The sequence below is a fragment of the Haliotis rufescens genome, unplaced genomic scaffold, assembly GCF_023055435.1.
Source record: "Haliotis rufescens isolate VD_foot unplaced genomic scaffold, xgHalRufe1.0.p SCAF_15, whole genome shotgun sequence".
NCBI classification, from domain to species: Eukaryota; Metazoa; Mollusca; class Gastropoda; order Lepetellida; family Haliotidae; genus Haliotis; species Haliotis rufescens.
This window is the reverse complement of record NW_025963835.1, coordinates 34,480,453-34,503,285: the sequence shown is the minus strand read 5'-3', so window position 1 is coordinate 34,503,285 and position 22,833 is coordinate 34,480,453. Positions and strand designations below refer to the sequence as shown.

The 22,833-nt window shown below is 37.5% G+C and overlaps 1 protein-coding gene across 1 annotated transcript in view; it reads left to right on the top strand.

Moving 5' to 3' along the window:
• Nucleotides 1-2,430: 2,430 nt before the first annotated feature.
• LOC124151873 (solute carrier family 13 member 2-like) overlaps nt 2,431-22,833 on the top strand; it is an 81,199-nt gene continuing 60,796 nt past the window's right edge. The window contains exon 1 of the mRNA XM_048396495.1: nt 2,431-2,527. The gene's annotated coding sequence lies outside the window, so the exon portion shown is untranslated. The remainder of the gene's footprint in view (nt 2,528-22,833) is intronic.

The following is a 22,833-nucleotide window of genomic DNA, read 5'->3' as shown; positions in this document are numbered from 1 at the left end:
CCGGGATACGGACGATTGGTAGATAAGGTCTAAGCTCTACACATCTTTACACCAACCATTACCGTGTTTTCCTTCATTGCTGCACACCGGCTTAGTATGGTTAAACAGTTCGCTCGTCTAGCCTGAGGCCTAGTTCGATACCTTAAATGGGTACAACGTGTGAAGCTTATTTCTGAGGTCCACCCTCCATGACATAGCTGGAATATTGTCTAAAGCGGCGTAAAACATTCTCACTCCTAGTACATTCGATGGTTATGAATGGTTCCTGTTGTAACATGGTTCATAATGGCGTCATAGAATTGTTCCTGTTGTAACATGGTTCATAATGGCGTCATAGAATTGTTCCTGTTGTAACATGGTTCATAATGGCGTCATAGAATTGTTCCTGTTGTAACATGGTTCATAATGGCGTCATAGAATTGTTCCTGTTGTAACATGGTTCATAATGTCGTCATAGAATGGTTCCTGTTGTAACATGGTTCATAATGGCGTCATAGAATTGTTCCTGTTTTAACATGGTTCATAATGGCGTCATAGAATTGTTCCTGTTTTAACATGGTTCATAATGTCGTCATAGAATTGTTCCTGTTGTAACATGGTTCATAATGGCGTCATAGAATTGTTCCTGTTTTAACATGGTTCATAATGTCGTCATAGAATGGTTCCTGTTGTAACATGGTTCATAATGTCGTCATAGAATTGTTCCTGTTGTAACATGGTTCATAATGGCGTCATAGAATTGTTCCTGTTGTAACATGGTTCATAATGTCGTCATAGAATTGTTCCTGTTGTAACATGGTTCATAATGGCGTCATAGAATTGTTCCTGTTGTAACATGGTTCATAATGTCGTCATAGAATTGTTCCTGTTGTAACATGGTTCATAATGGCGTCATAGAATTGTTCCTGTTGTAACATGGTTCATAATGGCGTCATAGAATTGTTCCTGTTGTAACATGGTTCATAATGGCGTCATAGAATTGTTCCTGTTGTAACATGGTTCATAATGGCGTCATAGAATTGTTCCTGTTGTAACATGGTTCATAATGGCGTCATAGAATTGTTCCTGTTGTAACATGGTTCATAATGTCGTCATAGAATGGTTCCTGTTGTAACATGGTTCATAATGGCGTCATAGAATTGTTCCTGTTGTAACATGGTTCATAATGTCGTCATAGAATGGTTCCTGTTGTAACATGGTTCATAATGTCGTCATAGAATGGTTCCTGTTGTAACATGGTTCATAATGGCGTCATAGAATGGTTCCTGTTGTAACATGGTTCATAATGGCGTCATAGAATTGTTCCTGTTGTAACATGGTTCATAATGGCGTCATAGAATTGTTTCTGTTGTAACATGGTTCATAATGGCGTCATAGAATTGTTCCTGTTGTAACATGGTTCATAATGTGTCGTCAGAGATTGTTCCTGTTGTAACATGGTTCATAATGTCGTCATAGAATTGTTCCTGTTGTAACATGGTTCATAATGGCGTCATAGAATTGTTCCTGTTGTAACATGGTTCATAATGGCGTCATAGAATTGTTCCTGTTGTAACATGGTTCATAATGGCGTCATAGAATTGTTTCTGTTGTAACATGGTTCATAATGGCGTCATAGAATTGTTCCTGTTGTAACATGGTTCATAATGGCGTCATAGAATTGTTCCTGTTGTAACATGGTTCATAATGTCGTCATAGAATGGTTCCTGTTGTAACATGGTTCATAATGGCGTCATAGAATTGTTCCTGTTGTAACATGGTTCATAATGTCGTCATAGAATGGTTCCTGTTGTAACATGGTTCATAATGTCGTCATAGAATTGTTCCTGTTGTAACATGGTTCATAATGGCGTCATAGAATGGTTCCTGTTGTAACATGGTTCATAATGGCGTCATAGAATTGTTCCTGTTGTAACATGGTTCATAATGGCGTCATAGAATTGTTTCTGTTGTAACATGGTTCATAATGGCGTCATAGAATTGTTCCTGTTGTAACATGGTTCATAATGTGTCGTCAGAGATTGTTCCTGTTGTAACACAAGTCATGATGTGTTGTCAGAAATTGTTGCTGTTGTAACATAAGTCATGATGTGTCGTCAGAAATTGTTGCTGTTGTAACATAAGTCATGATGTGTCGTCAGAAATTGCTTCTCTTGTTACAAGATTGATGAAGGGTCGTCATGAATTGTTCTTGTTGTAACATAATTCATGATGTGTTGTCATGACTTGTTCTTGTTGTAACATAAGTCATGATGTGTCATCGTGGCATGGCTCCTGTTATACATAAATGCGTATGTTATGCATGTATTGGTTCGGATATGAATTGCAACATTGTTTATATGAGGACACGGGTGTCGTTTGGAGACAGTACGGTACAGAGGCAGCAGGTGCCCGTGTCAGTATGAGGACAGGTTCTCAATGTTGTACATAAACCTGCACTGTACAGAAGACCCTGTATTCACAGGCGACTGGAGCTTGGCTTTCCTCACAACGATGGCTGTGTAGAACATCAGTGAGAGGCAGAACGGTAAGTGGCTCCATGATTCATGTTGACATCGGTTGTCTGTGTAGCCTGGACAACTAAATCACGGTACATCTCATGTAGATCTCGATATACCCATCTGCAGTAACCTTCTGTCACACCCTGGCCCTTCCGTCACTCACGAGATTCAGTGTATCAGTGTAAGTTGTGACTTACAGGGCAACTCGGCTCGGGCAAACCGGTTGTTTGTTTGTTTGTTTGTTTGACATGAGCATCGATCCACGCAATTGGGATACGATGACATGCATCCACTAAATCAGCGAGCCTGACTACCCTATCAGGCTAGTCGCCTCTTACTTCAACCGTAGTCGCCGGATCTTCATGGGTGCTAGGTCATTAATAAAGATAGACATGTTTCATGTATACCAGTCTTGCAGTGATTGTTCACTTTATTTTATCCCAATTACACAAAAGACATTGCTTGGCTTAATAGAAGTTGAATTTGAAATTTTACACGTATTTATATTTTAATGAGAAAATATAAAATTAGGAAGAGTGTGGCCATCTTCAGACGAAGAAATACCAGTACAATTAATAAAATTCATAGTAAAAGAGATAATGACATTTGCGTGCTTCTAAGAAATCACAAGAGAGAACCTGATCTCACGTACAGTTACTTTTGCTTATGAATATACATATATATACACGGGTCGTTTGGATTAAGACTAGAGGATAGATCTAGAGCATCTGTTCGGAGAGCGGTAGGTCGATGGTTCTATCCCAGACCGCGTCATACCAAACTACGTTAAAAGACGGTACTTGTTGTTACCCTGCCTGGCATTCGGCAATGGGCAATACACAAGGACTGGTCGGCTTGGAGTCAGTATGCTGTGTCTGAGTGGGGTATTCATGTTTAACAGCGACATTGCATCTCAGTGGGCTAGGACTTTAAAAACCAACCAGTACAAGCAGACACACATACACACACGTGCATGCACGTCTCTATATGAGTGCAATAATTTTGATCGCGACGTTAAACCCCCATTCACCTCATCAGTTATGTAACTGTCTTTCCCGACATTTGTTCCCAGAGGAAAGATGGAAGTGATGCAGGTTTGCCACTTATGGTTGAACACAGGAAACAAACCGACAAAATCAAGGATCGTAATCAGACCTTTGAACTCAGGGTCAGCCAGTCCTGACACGACCAAAGGGGCGCACAGGTCATGTGAGGGACCAGGTCAAATTGAGGCGAGTTCCCGCGTGACTCGCTGGCGTTTTCATACTCATTTAAGGTCATGTACAGGTCATCGGCAGGTCTGACTAGTACTTGAAGGATTAACACACGACAGACAAAGTCTCGCATGGCATGAGGGACCACGTATGTTCGTGCTTGTCTGAGAGCGTGCTTGTATAATACACAATACATTTAGCAGGATCACATGGGGTTTTATGCGTCACTTGTTAGGTTGTATACCACGAGCCCTATGTACCCCGAGTGAATCTGCTTACACGAATTTATCTAACCGACATGTTGAATATGACATTGTAAATGAATAAATACAAATTAAAAATATATAGAAAAACAGCTGTTCGATTGAGCGGAGGTAAGCTTATACTGTATGTCACTTGACTTTCATTGACTCGGAAGCTTTTTGCTTGGAAGCGGGGTATAAGGGATGTATTCTGCCTCTATTCACTCATTTCGAGGGGGGAGACTATGCGTGTCGTAAGAGGCGACAAACGGGTTCGGGTGGAGACTCGCTGACTTGGTTGATGCATGTCTTCGATCCCAATTGCGTGGATCGATGCTCATGATGTAAATCACTGGATTGTCTGGTCCATACTCGATTATTTACAGACCGCCGTCATATAGATGAAATATTGCGTATGTGGCGAGTGTGGCGTTAAACAAAAAAAACAACCAAACAAACAAAACATTTCGAGGGAACAAACTCTTGTCCAAAGGAGGACCCGTGTCTAGCTGAAGTTGGAAGAACAATTTTGATTTCCTGACGAAAAATATTTTTAAAAACCATTATGATTTGTACTTGCTAATGTCGCCGGTTATAGCTTTGATATTGTAAGAAAATATGAGTACTGTTGTGATCCATCTTATTTATACGACCACTGCCTTCTCCGTGATCGTTTGCGCTTGTGTTAAGAGAGTGATCCAGGAAAATGTCATTGTCATTGAAACGTTTGAAATAATAAATTTTGTATTTTGTTCGGAATAGGATTTAAGATGATATAACTGTTGCCTAGACCTATGGCTGAGGCTGTTTTGTTTTGTTTTTGATTACTGTTTGTACTTTATGTATGCTCAATGTTTGGTATTTATTAGGTGTATACCTGCTGGTTTGGGGGTGTATTTAGGGGGATTTTTTAATGATGTTTTGGAATGCTGTGGGTGGTTCATGGAGCTGCTGGTCTTAGAAAGGTGGGCTGAAATAGCATTATCTTTTTCTTTGTTTGAAGATAAATTCAAGTTGCTGGGTATAATGGGTGATTTTGAAATTCCCTTTATGGCGTTATTTTTCCCCAAAAGGTCCTTGTATTTTGTTTGCAAGTGTTTAGGGTACTACAGAAAGTCTCACAATGTTGGTAGCCAGATCCTCTACACGCTGGTATACGTAATACAAGGTAGTTATGTAGGTCACAGAGGTCAAAAAGGTCACGAAATGTGACCCCTGCCTATGACTATTGCTTGAAAAGCGATTCATCTTTCCAGTGAGTTTTTTCATCTATGTATATATATATATATCTTTCGAGAAATCATATTGAGATATTGCCACCTTAGGTGGAACCGCTATATGCAAAATGAGGTCTGGCTCACAGACTATGACAAATGAAATCGTAGCCTGGTATTTTGAAGGCACTTTTGGCTGATATTCTAGTTTCTTGGACGGCAATAATGAGTGGTTGGATTTTGTTTAGGGCTGTGAGTGCCTTAAGCTCATGCCCATTTGAGAAGAGTCCATTGCAGTTTTACTGTAATACCACCACGATGAGGGGTAGCATGAGGTGGGTAGAAGAAAAGGTCATTGTGAATTAGTTTTTTTTATCAATAATTTAGCTGGATGAGGGCAGTTTTAAAGTTTGGAACGGGATATTGGTGTAGACTGGAGATGAGAACAAGGCTGTGCAGATTTTAAGCAGTGGGATGTTTTTTATGAGAATGGCAGCTGAAATAAACTGTATTATTTTGATTACACTCTTCATAGAAAGAAACGCACAGGTAGTATGTAGTTCATTGAACCTGATTACACAAAACATCCGGTATATAAAGTGGATATATGGTATTGGAAAATGTTGGTGGCCTGATATTCGACAAACGGAGCGTCAAAACGCAGCCATTGTCGATTTGCAATGTTTTAAACGGCATTGTTTCCACACTTGTTCAAAAATGTCATGGAGGAAAACAGTAAAGCAAAATGCACGTGCAAGTTAGGTCATTCGTAGCTCGTAGTAGTGGCTAATAAAAGGCAAGCATAAGCCAATCATTTGTCATTCAATTGTCAACATTTTTCAAGTTCGAAAATGCCGAGACTCAGCGCTGCCAATCGGAACATCGCCATAGGACGTATCCAAAGAGGGGAATCGCAGTCTTTTGTTGCACGCCACTTTAACGTCCACCACAGCAACATTTGCCGCCTTTGTGACCGATACGCACAGTTCAATTCCACTGCATACCGCCCGAGAACCGGCCGACCAAGAGCTGTCACCCCTGCACAGGATCGCTATATTCGACTGTTCTACCTACGTCATCGCAATGCCACATCTACGGAGACTGCAGGACGTACCCTGGTTTGAGGAGGATATCGGACCAGACTGTCAGGAACCATCTTCGCGGGGCTGGAATCCGACCCAGAAGACCAGTTATCGTCCTTGGTTTGCAACAGATCCATCGACAGCGACGCTTGAGTTGTTGCCATACCTTACAGCCTTGGAATTTGAGGAACTGGTAACGAGTGTGGTTTAGCGATGAATCACGATTTCTTCTTCACCGTTGAGATGGAAGACAACATGTTTATCGTCGTCGAAATGAGTGTTTTGCCCTACATTTTGTACGTGAATTCGAAAATTTCGGTGGCGGTAGTCATCATGTTTAGTTGTAATTGATCTCGAATTTCAGTTTTTTTTACCAAGTTTGTTATCGCCTGTTAGTTTACCTGAACTCTCTGGAGGGATACCATGTAGTCGGTTACTATACATGATATGACGTTGACGCATAACTTTACCCTTTCAAGCCGTGTGTGCATCAATTAACAACAAAAACACATGTCAGCTTGGCCGCAGCTCTTTATTATACAGAGAGAGAGAGAGAGAGAGAGAGAGAGAGAGAGAGAGAGAGAGAGAGAGAGAGAGAGAGAGAGAGAGAAAATATTGTTTATTAAAGTGTCACATGTTATATACCCTTCGTGATAAGATATATACAAAACAGTAAAATATAACATCCGGCAAATATGACCTACGAGACACTATAAAACGTATCAATCATAAAATTATTGAAACAGAATAAAAAATGTAGCACACGGACACATACCTACGTGAAGCTACTTTTCAGCCACACGGAGGCGCGTACTCATACTTAACATACACCGCACATATACATCCATCCATAGACACATTTACATAAATACATATCTCGTGATGCAGGCGCGGAGCACGGCCGTGGCCGGTTTCGCACGGCCAGTATGCCAGAATACAGGGCAACTGACTTCGAAAGTCTCCCCCCCCCCCAACAGTCATACAAGTCATACATACATACTTGGCTTAAAAATGAAATTGCCTTCTTTTAACCATGTTGTAAAGTGATTTGGCTAAAATACATTGGAGCGATTCTTCGTTCATAATAAAAAGAAACGTTTCTAAACTACTCATATAATGAAAATGCTTTATCTACTGAAGTTGCTTCTTTAGCTAAGTTGTATCTTAAATCATCATAAAATGGATATTCTATTAAAAAGTGACATTCATCTTTAACATAATTTACATGATCATTAATAGGATTGGCATGACAATATTTACATATCCCATCCAACAGTGGGGTAGGTGGCTTGGCGTAACGGCCGGTCTCAACATGTAAAGGTAAAATACCACATCGAAACGATGCTAAAAGTCTTCGATGATCTCTAAAACGTACATGACATAAATAAGGCTCAGCAGTAGGTGATGATTTGTACATTCTGCATGTGCGTAATTTATTGCCATTTGGATTATTCTTGTCATTCCAAAGCGCAGTATACCACATATCACAATCTTCAGCAGTTAAGAAACACTTTACACGGTCAACACACTGTTTAATGCTGTATCCACAAAAAGGTAAATATGACAAATTATAGTGAGCTAAAATATTTACGATTTTTTTATCCCAGGATTGTAATCGGATTTTGGACCAATTATGAATGATAAGAGGAAGATGATGGGCCTGCATATTCTGAATTCTAAAATATAATCTAAAGCATTCACCATGCTTTGACACTTTAACAGAACACCAGCCCATGTCCCCCCTAATAGCAGTAACTGGGGCATTTTATCTTACGCCTAGAAAAAAACGACAAGCTTATTTTGAATTATTTCTACTTCCTTATACTTATTCAAACCCCAAATGCCAGCACCATAAAATAGAACAGGTTCTACAAGAGCTTTATAAAGCTTGTTAAATACTTCGTAGGACATGCCACCCGCGTGTTTAAACTTTGAATACAACGCAGAAAGAGCTCTGCTAGCCGATTTACACAACACCTGGACTGTTTTGTGCATATCTAAATGCTCATTAAAAGTTAAACCAATATATGTGTAAGAGCTTTCATAATAAATAATAGATTTGCCGCATACAAATATTCGCTCAGATCTAGCCACAGATTTGTTTCTGAAATGCATGATTTTGGTTTTGTCTGAATTAATATCCAAACGCCATTTTTGACACCATATATTTAAAACATTTAACATTTTCTGTAACGAGTCTTCGTCTTCAGCTAACAATGCTATATCATCAGCATACAACAAAACTGATAACAGAACTTTCAATAGGTATGCCACAGTTTAACTTATTAATTTCTAACACCAAATCATTAATATAAACGGAAAATAACGTTGGCGATAACTTGCATCCTTGTTTAACGCCCAAGGTAACATTAAAAGATTCAGTGATAAAACCATTGAGCTTAACTGCACACTTTACGTCCATATATAAGGCTTGTACAGCTTGTAGCATTTCACCATGAATACCAAAAGACATAAGCTTGTACCAAAGGCAATTGCGATTAACCCTATCAAACGCCCTCTTAATATCAACAAAACAGACATACGTAGATCGTTTAGAGGCTTTACGGTTATTAACAATATTATAAAGTGCATATAAATGATCAGTACAGTTTCTCTTAGGTCTAAAACCATTTTGCTCTTCCACAAGAATATTATTTGACTCCAACCACTTCTGTATCCTACAGTTCAGTATACACGTGTAGACTTTACAGGGTATTGATATGAGAGTAATGCCCCTGTAAGACAAAGGATCTGACGGGGTACTTTTCTCCTTAGGAATAGGAGTTATTAGTCCTGCTCCCCACTGAGACGGCGACACTGAATGTTCAAAACAATAATTAATAATATGGTGAAGTAAGTTAATACAATGAGCATTTCGTAGTAATTCTCCCGGTATACCGTCTACCTCAGCCGCTTTTCCTGTCTTCATCTGCATAACAGCAAGGTCAACTTCCTGGACTGAGACAGAGCGGTTCAACTCCGACAGATCATAATCTGCACACTCCACGGTACCGCTACGCACGCGTTCACACACAGCATCATAATGAGCACGTTTAAACGCTGTATTCTCACTGCCGTTATAAAGCGTGCTGTAGGAGGTTTTCCAGTGATCCAATACAGTGTCAGTCTCACAGGTCCCGGACCCGTCGTGCATCAACACCTCCATAAGGATAACGGAACTAGACTTTCTGTCGTTGGCTATACCAAGTCGACCTATCTTTTTCCAGAAGCCTCTGCCGCTGTTAATGTTCTGTAAACTGATTAGTTCTTCTTGTTTCTGTAGCTGGTATGATCTTCTCGCCTTGCGGTTTTCTTTGTCAAACAGTTTTCTTGCATCTTGAAAAACGCCTTTAAGAACACGTTTACGATGAACACAACCTTTAAAAGACAACCAGCGCTTTTCCTTTACACCAACCCCATCCCATAACATTTGTAATTCATCAGTCCAATATGGCTTTCGCCTACAATAATGCCTGTTGTTGGTGTTTTTCTCAGTAAATGTCTTTATCTTATTTAGCTTTAAGTCCATTTCTTTTTTAATGAAAGTAGTAAACTTCTCATATGCAGCGTGATCGTCTTGACCTTGTGTTAGGGCATCGTCTATCTTCTGAAGTGTATCTTGTAATTTGCGTGCAGTATGTTCATCATTCAGGAAACTGTCCCGTATATTGGCTACATTGTACCTTGGTATATCCCAGCAACCCGATGACAGCTTCATATCGTCAGACTGAGAATCTGGTTGAATTGCAAGTAAGTCTAGCATTACATCCAGCACAGAATGATCAGGAATACAGTCACATCCCATCTGAGTAGTAAAATTCTGTACGTCTGACATAAGATGCACGTTACAATCTGACACATCATTCAGCTGCTCATGAGGCACGATAATGTAATCTACTACAGCCCGACCCCTATGCGACACAGAAGTGAAGTTGTCGTTTCCAAGTCTACCGTTAACAACACACACATTACAGTCTATAAGAAAGTCTAGTAGTAGGTACCCAGCTGCATTAACGCCCTCGTCTATCGCATTCCTTTCCCCCACACTGTCAACACCTTCGATGTAGTCGGAGTTACTACCAATGCCTGCATTAAAGTCGCCAGCGATGACAACTTTTCCAAGATTTTGATATTCATAAACATATTGAAGTAGAATATCAAAAACTTCTTCTGCATCATGTGACCTAGTAGAAGCGGCTGGAGGTAGATACGCTACACACAAACATAGATTCTCGACTGTAGTATTAGAAGACAAACGCAGCCATAACACATCCTCCTGGTCACTGTCCAGTGCTTCAACTTTATGTCTAGATAAAAATGATGTCTTTATAAGAACCCAAACACCGCCAGATCCACGTTTAGCCTTTGTATGCAGGTTTGTTCTATAATTACCGAACCATACATATCCATCCAGACTAATGTCCTCTTGATCCCGTACAAATGTTTCACAGAGACATAGTATATCATAGTCAAAGTACCAAACTGCATTTTCCCTAAAATGTCTATTATTTACATTCATTAGAGACCATCCACCGACGTTCCACAGACCAAGCCTGACCCCCTAGGCCCGGGGAGTTGTGGTATTTATCTTCCTAGAAATAAATCCACTTCTGTTCAAAGTATATAGATTTTCCTTCCCAATTTCCTTTAGTTATGTTCTCATATTGTTGCTATGCATTCTCTCCTCCAACGTTGTAGAATTTTCAATGAAAGTGTTACTATACTTACCTTTGTTGTGATATACGGTGTCTCTTTCTTTGATCCTCCCACAGGTGTCGCTTCGTGCAGCGCAGCGAAATTGCGCCGAACACAAATCGAAGCAGTCGAAACAATAGTCATTAATATCCAAATATAGAATCCGCGAAGAAAAGGGCTATCCATATCTCAAGACTTTCGAACTTGGAGTGTTGTTTCCCTTTAATGCAAAAGGTGGAGGTAAACGGCATAAAGATGGTTTTGAATGGACTGTCAGAGAATTTACAGTCAGGGGGAACAAGTGTTGTCACTGATATTGTGAAACATGACATGTTGCACCCCCATGTGTCTTTGTGTCTCAGTCAGTCGTATTTTTTTGTTTGGAATACATAAGCAGTTTATTCTGGTGAAGTATATACATACTGACTTTCAACATGCTTTCAACATAAGCAGTTTACACAACTCTGATGACGTATATACGTATTGACTTTCAACATGCTTTCAACATAAGCAGTTTACACAACTCTGATGAAGTATATACATATTGACTTTAAACATGCTTTCACCATAAGCAGTTTACACAATTCTGATGAAGTATATACATACTGACTTCCAACATGCTTTCAACATAAGCAGTTTACACAACTCTGATGAAGTATATTCATATTGACTTTCAACATGCTTTCAACATAAGCAGTTTACACAACTCTGGTGACGTATTTACATACTGACTTTCAACATGCTTTCAACATAAGCAGTTTACACAACTCTGGTGAAGTATATACATACTGACTTTCAACATGCTTTCAACATATGCAGTTTACATAACTCTGATGAAGTATATACATACTGACTTTCAACATGCTTTCAACATAAGCAGTTTACATAACTCTGATGAAGTATATACATATTGACTTTCAACATGCTTTCAACATAAGCAGTTTACACAACTCTGATAAAGTATGTACATATTGACTTTCAACATGCTTTCAACATAAGCAGTTTACACAACTCTGATGAAGTATATACATACTGACTTTCAACATGCTTTCAACATAAGCAGTTTACAAAACTCTGATGAAGTATATACATATTGACTTTCAACATGCTTTCAACATAAGCAGTTTACACAACTCTGATGAAGTATATACATACTGACTTTCAACATGCTTTCAACATAAGCTGTTTACACAACTCTGATGAAGTATATACATATTGACTTTCAACATGCTTTCAACATAAGCAGTTTACACAACTCTGATGAAGTATATACATATTGACTTTCAACATGCTTTCAACATAAGCAGTTTACACAACTCTGATGAAGTATATACATACTGACTTTCAACATGCTTTCAACATAAGCAGTTTACACAACTCTGATGAAGTATATACATACTGACTTTCAACATGCTTTCAACATAAGCAGTTTACACAACTCTGGTGACGTATATACATACTGACTTTCAACATGCTTTCAACATAAGCAGTTTACACAACTCTGATGAAGTATATACATACTGACTTCCAACATGCTTTCAACATAAGCTGTTTACACAACTCCGATGAAGTATATACATTCTGACTTCCAACATTCTTTCAACATTAGCAGTTTACACAACTCTGATGAAGTATATTCATATTGACTTTCAACATGCTTTCAACACAAGCAGTTTACACAACTCTGATGAAGTATATTCATATTGACTTTCAACATGCTTTCAACATTAGCAGTTTACACAACTCTGATGAAGTATATTCATATTGACTTTCAACATGCTTTCAACATAAGCAGTTTACACAACTCTGGTGACGTATATACATACTGACTTTCAACATGCTTTCAACATAAGCAGTTTACACAACTCTGATGAAGTATATACATATTGACTTTCAACATGCTTTCAACATAAGCAGTTTACACAACTCTGGTGACGTATATACATACTGACTTTCAACATGCTTTCAACATAAGCAGTTTACACAACTCTGATGAAGTATATACATATTGACTTTCAACATGCTTTCCACATAAGCAGTTTACACAACTCTGATGAAGTATATACATACTGACTTCCAACATGCTTTCAACATAAGCAGTTTACACAACTCTGGTGAAGTATATACATATTGACTTTCAACATGCTTTCAACATAAGCAGTTTACACAACTCTGATGAAGTATATACATACTGACTTTCAACATGCTTTGAACATAAGCTGTTTACACAACTCTGATGAAGTATATACATACTGACTTTCAACATGCTTTCAACATAAGCAGTTTACACAACTCTGATGAAGTATATACATATTGACTTTCAACATGCTTTCAACATAAGCAGTTTACACAACTCTGATGAAGTATATACATACTGACTTTCAACATGCTTTCACCATAAGCAGTTTACACAACTCTGGTGACGTATATACATACTGACTTTCAACATGCTTTCAACATAAGCAGTTTACACAACTCTGATGAAGTATATACATACTGACTTCCAACATGCTTTCAACATTAGCAGTTTACACAACTCTGATGAAGTATATTCATATTGACTTTCAACATGCTTTCAACATAAGCAGTTTACACAACTCTGATGAAGTATATTCATATTGACTTTCAACATGCTTTCAACATAAGCTGTTTACACAACTCCGATGAAGTATATACATACTGACTTCCAACATTCTTTCAACATTAGCAGTTTACACAACTCTGATGAAGTATATTCATATTGACTTTCAACATGCTTTCAACACAAGCAGTTTACACAACTCTGATGAAGTATATTCATATTGACTTTCAACATGCTTTCAACATTAGCAGTTTACACAACTCTGATGAAGTATATTGATATTGACTTTCAACATGTTTTCAACATAAGCAGTTTACACAACTCTGGTGACGTATATACATACTGACTTTCAACATGCTTTCAACATAAGCAGTTTACACAACTCTGATGAAGTATATACATACTGACTTTCAAGATGCTTTCAATAGTATCTGTACTGGAAAACATTGACGGTCCATATTATCTGTACTAGAACTCGTTGACAGTCTATAGTATCTGTACTGGAAAATAGTGACGGTCTATATTATCTGTATGAGAAAACATTGACGGTCCATAGTATCTGTACTGGAAAACATTGACGGTCTGTATTATATGTACAAGAAAACATTGACGGTCTATATTATATGTACAAGAAAACATTGACGGTCCATATTATCCGAGTAGAACACATTGACGGTCCATAGTATTGGTACTGGAAAACATTGACGGTCCATAGTATCTGTACTAGAACACATTGATCGTCCATAGTATCTGTACTTGAAAACATTGACGGTCTATATTATTTGTACTGGAAAATATTGACGGTCTATATTATCTGTATGAGAAAACATTGACGGTCTATATTATAATTATGTACTAGAAAACATTGACAGTCCATACTATCTGTACAGGAACACATTTACCGTCTATAGTATCTGTACTGGAAAAGATTGACAGTCTATACTATCTGTACTAGAACACATTGACCGTCCATAGTATCTGTACTGGGAAAAAATGACGGTCCATAGTATCTGTACTGGAAAACATTGACTGTCCATATTAACAAAATCCCACAGATTCAGACAACGTAATTTTCACTGTCACGCACATTGGTTTTTTATGCTTTTATAAACAACTAATATGACAGTGCTCTCGTCATAAAACACTGTACGTTGTGATTTACTGTGAATTTCGAGTTGATTGTGACATGAATGTTTATAATGTACCGAGGTGATGCTTTACGTTGGATACGAATTATACAGATACAATAACTCTGTATAGCACGTTTTGGAGGCACGTCACTTGTACTGACTGACTCTGCCTTTCCCCTCCCCTTCAATGATTGATTGTAACACAAAAGGTAAGCACCAGTTTCTTTTTGTTGGATATTACAGATTTGTAAATGGTAATAAAAGCTAACAGAATTCGTTCTAGCACACGCAAACGCCTGGGGATAAGCGACAACTATTAGGAAGATACGAGTTGATCCTCGCCTCTGCCTCGTTCAGTCATGGGCGCCATGGGGACTTGAACGTCATCCAAACGCATTATCATCAAATATAAACTTAATTACCCAGCTAACGCACAACGTTGTCACAACGTTGTGGAAAGGTTGTGGATTGGTAACGTCGTGATATAACGTTGTCACAACGTTATTATAACGTCAACGTGCAACGTTATTTCACAACGTTATAACAACGTTGCACATTCACGTTGTGAAAACGGTGTGCATCGGACATCGCCCAACGTTTTGTAACTACGTTTCTGAAACATCGGTGTAACGTTATAGTGTTTGCTTTTCAATAGTCATAAAGGAATAGAACTGCTTTATAAAAATCAACATGAACTTGTCAGAATACCAAGGCAGTAATGCATTACCTTTCTGTATATTCGGCATTTGAATTTTCATCTCTTAATACTAAAATTTTCAGAACGTAATTGCGTATCTCTATGACAACGTTAGTATTACGTTATATTGCAACGTTATTCCACAACGTAACAACAACGTTGCAAATTAACGTTGTGATAACGTTGTGCTTTGGACATTACAACACTTTTTGTAAATGATGTTTATGAAACCACTTATAGATCTACCATCTCTTAGTTTCAATTTTTTTAAACATATATATCTATTAACGAAATTATCTGTCTACTAAATGTTGCCACAAGCAATATATTACAGTTAAAAACAATTGGCGCGCATTTTTTGCGGCGTGAGAGCGACTGCTGAAAAGTTTAGCCTGTTGCCTCGTGAAGTGACGTCAGAATGACGTCCCATTGTTGCGGAAGATTTGTTGTCACCAGCCATCTTAGTTCAAGCTCACTCTGGACATATTACAACCAAGTGATTGTGCAGCAACTGGAACTGGACAGATGATCTGTGAATTTTGGATGAGGTAAGTTAATTTTTCAAAAGCAGTCTCCGCTTGTTGATATGTTTCTGTACATGCAGATGGTCAAATGATTTAAATGTATCGTATTATTCAGAAGTGGCGGGGTTTAGAATGCAGTTTGCCGGTTACTTTCACTGAGCGTCAGTGTTGATATTAATATTTCATACACAGAACATGATGTATATAGAGGTGAAGGAGGCCCACGACTTATTTCCATGTTATTATATTATGGATACCAAGGGTAATTACCAAGGGCAAGCAGTATTTGTTTGACCAGAATTCAGTCTGGCGGCGTTTTGTGGCCGTCATATTATGTTCGGGTTTCGATCGTAAGCGTATAGCTCTGTAAATAGGCCTAACTTATGCATCGCCTTCTGACCACTGACAGTTATCGCCATTTCTTCCTTGTTATTTCTGAAATCATTACTATTTAAAGTTTACATGTACTAATCTTCTGACTTTGATTTTTGTGAAACAATGTGGCTCATTCAGGCCATGGGAAAGGTTGAGTAGATTTCTCTTATACAGCGAAGAGAGGGAATCAAAACAATGGAAGTATTTTCAGATCGACTCTCTGTAGGCTGCTAGTTATAGCCTAAGTATAAAGCGCTCAATGATGTTATGAAAAATTGTATTTTCGAGAAGAGACAGAAACATACTTGTTTTCGAAAAGGCCTAATTAGCACTGACTGAAGTAGCCTAAATGTGGATCATCTGGTTGTTGGTGCTGTCTATAAAGTTTATTTTAGCAAGGCGCTTATCATGTGTATTTTTTTATGTTTCAAAAAAAGAATCAATTCATCATTTTCCGATAACTAGATCTATATTTTCTAATGAAAACGAGTAAAAGTAAAACGAGTCCCTCGTCGCGAACTAAAACGGGGTGTTTGCGGTATTGTCCTCGCTGGTGATGATAAGCTAGTCGATAGTCAAAAGTTAAATATCACCATATATTGTCAGTGAGTTGGTCATCGTTTGTTGATTATCTTGGTGAAGCGAATGTGCACCAATGAAAAATACAATGCAATTGATAGCAACCATATTCGTTCGGTTTTCGATCTCAATATGTCGCCACGTAGGCTACCACACTACAGAATTATATTTAACGATATTGAACTGTATTATGTTAATAAACGTAGTAACAAATAAATTTCATATGATACTTGGTTCTCTGAAACTTTATGACAATGAGATGGTGATCGAAAACTGAACGAGTAAGATCCAGTGCTCGCTACGAAATCGTACTGTAGCTATATAAACAGCGCTGCGATGAAGATGTGAGTCGTAATTAGCTACAATGCCTCTCTAATATATCTGTTCTCGTTTGGATTCCGGTTTAGAAAAGGTCCCCAACAAACCATGTTTGTACTAACATGATTGTGTGTCATTGTACTCTGACAGAGGTTGTGAGACGTGGCTCACTATAACAATAACTGGTTTGCCTGACCAGTTTGTCAGACCGGTGTATATGGAAATCAAATTACATTGGGTGTTTGTTTTATGATGGTACTCATAATTTTGTTTCTTATATCTGTAGCCTGAGATATTTCCGATCGGACGCTATACATGGGGGCTTTAGATTTACAGTTTTTCCTAAATTTTAGGCAATTATACAATGTATGTTATCTTTTTGGATAGACTATAGATTTAAATGTATGCTTATTGAATATAGTTCTAGTTTTGACCTTTTTGGATATGTTTTCGTTGTAGCAAGGGGGAAAATGTTACACGACCATTCCAGGAGATAAAATCAAGAATGTTGAATCATTGAGGAACACACCAAATAAACCCTGGGCTTGGAATTATGTTAACGTAAGTACAATTGTTTACAGTTACATTCCATTGTCTATATCCATGTTAATTGTTTTTGGTTTTTTTGCTTTAAGTGAATGCTAAGAATGTAGATCTATTTATATAAATCTATGCTCGTACCACGTTTTGTATTCAACCTGATTCTTGATGTCTCTGAATGAATGTTAAAATTTGTTTCCATCAGACACTTGCATTATACATTATTGTTTGAATATTAATAAAGCTTTATCTCCAAATTAGGGCTGGAACGAATACACTATGAGGCGAATACGATTCATATCACGAATATAGGGTAACGAATACGAATATTAATTAACAATTACAATAACAAGTCAGCAGTTTATGTATTATTTATGATATTCAGTGAAACAATAACAACATAATTTATTTGACATGGTTTGTTAATTATTAATAAATTATACATTTATATACTGCACTTATCCAGGTACTAGTATCTGCTCAAATGCGACAATGACCAGTGAAAACAATACTATCAAATTAAATATTATTAGAGTGTTGTCATTGAAAGAATCTATGCATATAATATGTTGTTATGGATATTTTTAGGTACAGGGTATGTAAATATATATGATAGCATATTCATAAATATTCGATTCTAGTGGCCATGACTAACGAATTCAATTCACGAATGGTTACGGTTCGATTCACCGAATACGCGAGTGAATCGTAACAGCCCTACTCCAAATGAATGTTTCTCGTCATATAGTATCTTTCAAATACCTGCCTGAGATTTAGTAAGCTGTTTGTATTTCAGGGAAGTGGAAGTGAACATCAAAGAAAGAAGATTCTGGCATTCAATAATTTCGAAAAGTGTATAAATTTTCAATTATCTAAAAATATTAAAATGTCAACACAAATGTGTCTTTGAGTTCTTTGTTGAATGGTGACGTCGCATGACTGAAAGTTGAAGAATACTATATGGACTTGATTAGAGACCGACCATTTAATATTCAAGGAGGTGGGGACCTGGAACTTTTCTATTGAGATTACATATATTTTCGGTCACAGCAACAAAATCAGATATATGATTTTATTTAACTCTATGAGCCTGAAGATAAGCACCTTGCAACTAGATCCATGTCCTTTTTGTGGCAGGCATTTTTTTCCACCAGTCTGAACCGGAATTATTTTTCTCAAGAATTTTCGGTGACAATATATTTTTTCGATAAAATTCCAGGACCCGACCCGCCCCAGAAAATATCATATGGTCAACCCCTTTCAATGTCTGCCATTCTTATTTTGTTTCCTGCAGTACTTGCCTAAAGGGTAATGGTGTCTGCCTTTGTTATAGTCATATGTATCTAGTTAACAGCTCAGTGGTGTTTTTACTTTTTGAACATTGTCAGCAAAACAAGATCTAACTGTTAACTGGGCTATTCGACACCCTGGTTTTAAAACATTGGTAAAAGGTGTCTCGAATCATACACATTCACGTGACTAAAGCATATTCTAAAACATTTCTGGAACATGTTTTGGGGTTGGTTTTACAACATTTTAGTGGGGAATGTTCACAACGTATTTCATCCTGGTAACAGTTATTTCACGTCGTTGTGACAACGTCCATGGTAGTACACAGAATAACGTTGTAGGGACGCATTATTATAACATTGCCACAACGTAAAATACAACATTACCACAACGTCAAATACAACGTTCCCTCAACGTAAGAAATACAACGTTCCCACAACGTAAAATACAACAAACAGTTGACATCTTCACCGCCTGCTGACGAGGTCTCAACTTTATTGGTCTTGTTAACTTTTTCAGTTAAATAGATCGATAATGTATTCGTACAAAACTGTAAGGCAACAGGCCAATAGTGTACATCATTTAAGAAGCGGTTTTATACAACATAAACTAATTTCAAACTAACATCGCTTGATACATATATATTGACAAATTGCGTATAACATCAAGTTTAACTGAAGATATAAGAGTGACAGATTTGTGGATACTTAGATTCACAAAAAGCTGTCTTTTGAAGTATATACTTCTTAGATTATCACATGTGTGGAATATTAACAGGAAGTGATATCCATCTTCAATAAGATCTAGATTACACTGATTACAAAATCTTAATTGTCTACATATATAATATCAATATCTCTAGTGATCTTTTTGCGATCCCGAGCCTTGCGCATTACCATTGTCACCACGTAGTTTAGTGGCTTCCTTTCATCAACGCGAAAGGATTACCCACAACCAATTTCCTCTAATAATAAACTGTTACCTTTGGTATCCCTTGCAATATTCATTATGGTCATTGGGCAAATGTTAACATCACAAACCCTAACGGGCTTCTGTGTACATGGTCACACCCGGTGATTGTGAAGATCTCAAATTCTATCAAAATCAGACAACATGGCTGTTCATATTCATTACCAATCTTCTCTTAGAATTAGTGATACATATTAGAATCACACACAAAACTTTCTCTTATCAATTCTTACAAAATACAAAACGGAAAGTGAGGAGTGGGGAAATGGGACATATCCCTACGTGAATAAATAAGACATTAGTAGTGGTGACATCTCTATCATAATTGTACTATCTAAAGCATATATTTGGCGTGCGAAAAGCGTAATATTTGCCATCACCTGGAATGGCTCATGTTAGCAAAACTTAAAACGAATATGTCCGCAATCCACAAACAATGACTTCATTAATGGCGAACATTTACCAACCCACGACAATCGTGTCAACTCGGTGTTCCCCTAGGAATAAACTCGCATCTAAATTCACTACTTTTCTACTGTCGGCTTGTCCCTATGGCTAGACTGGACTCTCGTGGAATGGGCCATGCCATAAAACCGAACACTAATTAAGACGGGCCGACCTTGTGTTCATGGTCTGGTGAATCTCCTCATTAACTCAAGATTCACATCTCACTATTTTGTTTTATCTCACTATTCATTTGATACATTTGTCAAATTCAACTGAAACCTGGTCCTGTGTTACATGCATGACACACGCATGTGCAACGAGTGACCCACGCGTGCTAAACCCGTGTGCAACCCCTTGAGCACCCGTGTTACATACGTGTTACACGCGTTCTCAACGCGTGTTAGGGGGATGAAATTCTAGGCAGTAGTTTATATACATACATACAACTCTGATGAAGTATATACATATTGACTTGCAACATGCTTTCAACATAAGCAGTTTACACAACTCTAGTGACGTATATACATACTGACTTTCAACATGCTTTCAACATAAGCAGTTTACACAACTCTGATGAAGTATATACATATTGACTTTCAACATACTTTCAACATAAGCAGTTTACACAACTCTGATGAAGTATATACATATTGACTTTCAACATGCTTTCAACATAAGCAGTTTACACAACTCTAGTGACGTATATACATACTGACTTTCAACATGCTTTCAACATAAGCAGTTTACACAACTCTGGTGAAGTATATACATACTGACTTTCAACATGCTTTGAACATAAGCAGTTTACACAACTCTGGTGACGTATATACATACTGACTTTCAACATGCTTTCAACATAAGCAGTTTACACAACTCTGATGACGTATATACATACTGACTTTCAACATGCTTTCAACATAAGCAGTTTACACAACTCTGATGAAGTATATACATATTGACTTTCAACATGCTTTCAACATAAGCAGTTTACACAACTCTAGTGACGTATATACATACTGACTTTCAACATGCTTTCAACATAAGCAGTTTACACAACTCTGATGACGTATATACATACTGACTTTCAACATGCTTTCAACATAAGCAGTTTACACAACTCTGGTGACGTATATACATACTGACTTTCAACATGCTTTCAACATAAGCAGTTTACACAACTCTGATGACGTATATACATACTGACTTTCAACATGCTTTCAACATAAGCAGTTTACACAACTCTGATGAAGTATATACATATTGACTTTCAACATGCTTTCAACATAAGCAGTTTACACAACTCTGATGACGTATATACATACTGACTTTCAACATGCTTTCAACATAAGCAGTTTACACAACTCTGGTGACGTATATACATACTGACTTTCAACATGCTTTCAACATAAGCAGTTTACACAACTCTGGTGACGTATATACATACTGACTTTCAACATGCTTTCAACATAAGCAGTTTACACAACTCTGATGAAGTATATACATACTGACTTTCAACATGCTTTCAACATAAGCAGTTTACACAACTCTGGTGACGTATATACATACTGACTTTCAACATGCTTTCAACATAAGCAGTTTACACAACTCTGATGAAGTATATACATACTGACTTTCAACATGCTTTCAACATAAGCAGTTTACACAACTCTGATGACGTATATACATACTGACTTTCAACATGCTTTCAACATAAGCAGTTTACACAACTCTGATGACGTATATACATACTGACTTTCAACATGCTTTCAACATAAGCAGTTTACACAACTCTGGTGACGTATATACATACTGACTTTCAACATGCTTTCAACATAAGCAGTTTACACAACTCTGATGACGTATATACATACTGACTTTCAACATGCTTTCAACATAAGCAGTTTACACAACTCTGATGACGTATATACATACTGACTTTCAACATGCTTTCAACATAAGCAGTTTACACAACTCTGGTGACGTATATACATACTGACTTTCAACATGCTTTCAACATAAGCAGTTTACACAACTCTGATGACGTATATACATACTGACTTTCAACATGCTTTCAACATAAGCAGTTTACACAACTCTGATGACGTATATACATACTGACTTTCAACATGCTTTCAACATAAGCAGTTTACACAACTCTGGTGACGTATATACATACTGACTTTCAACATGCTTTCAACATAAGCAGTTTACACAACTCTGATGAAGTATATACATACTGACTTTCAACATGCTTTCAACATAAGCAGTTTACACAACTCTGATGAAGTATATACATACTGACTTTCAACATGCTTTCAACATAAGCAGTTTACACAACTCTAGTGACGTATATACATACTGACTTTCAACATGCTTTCAACATAAGCAGTTTACACAACTCTGATGACGTATATACATACTGACTTTCAACATGC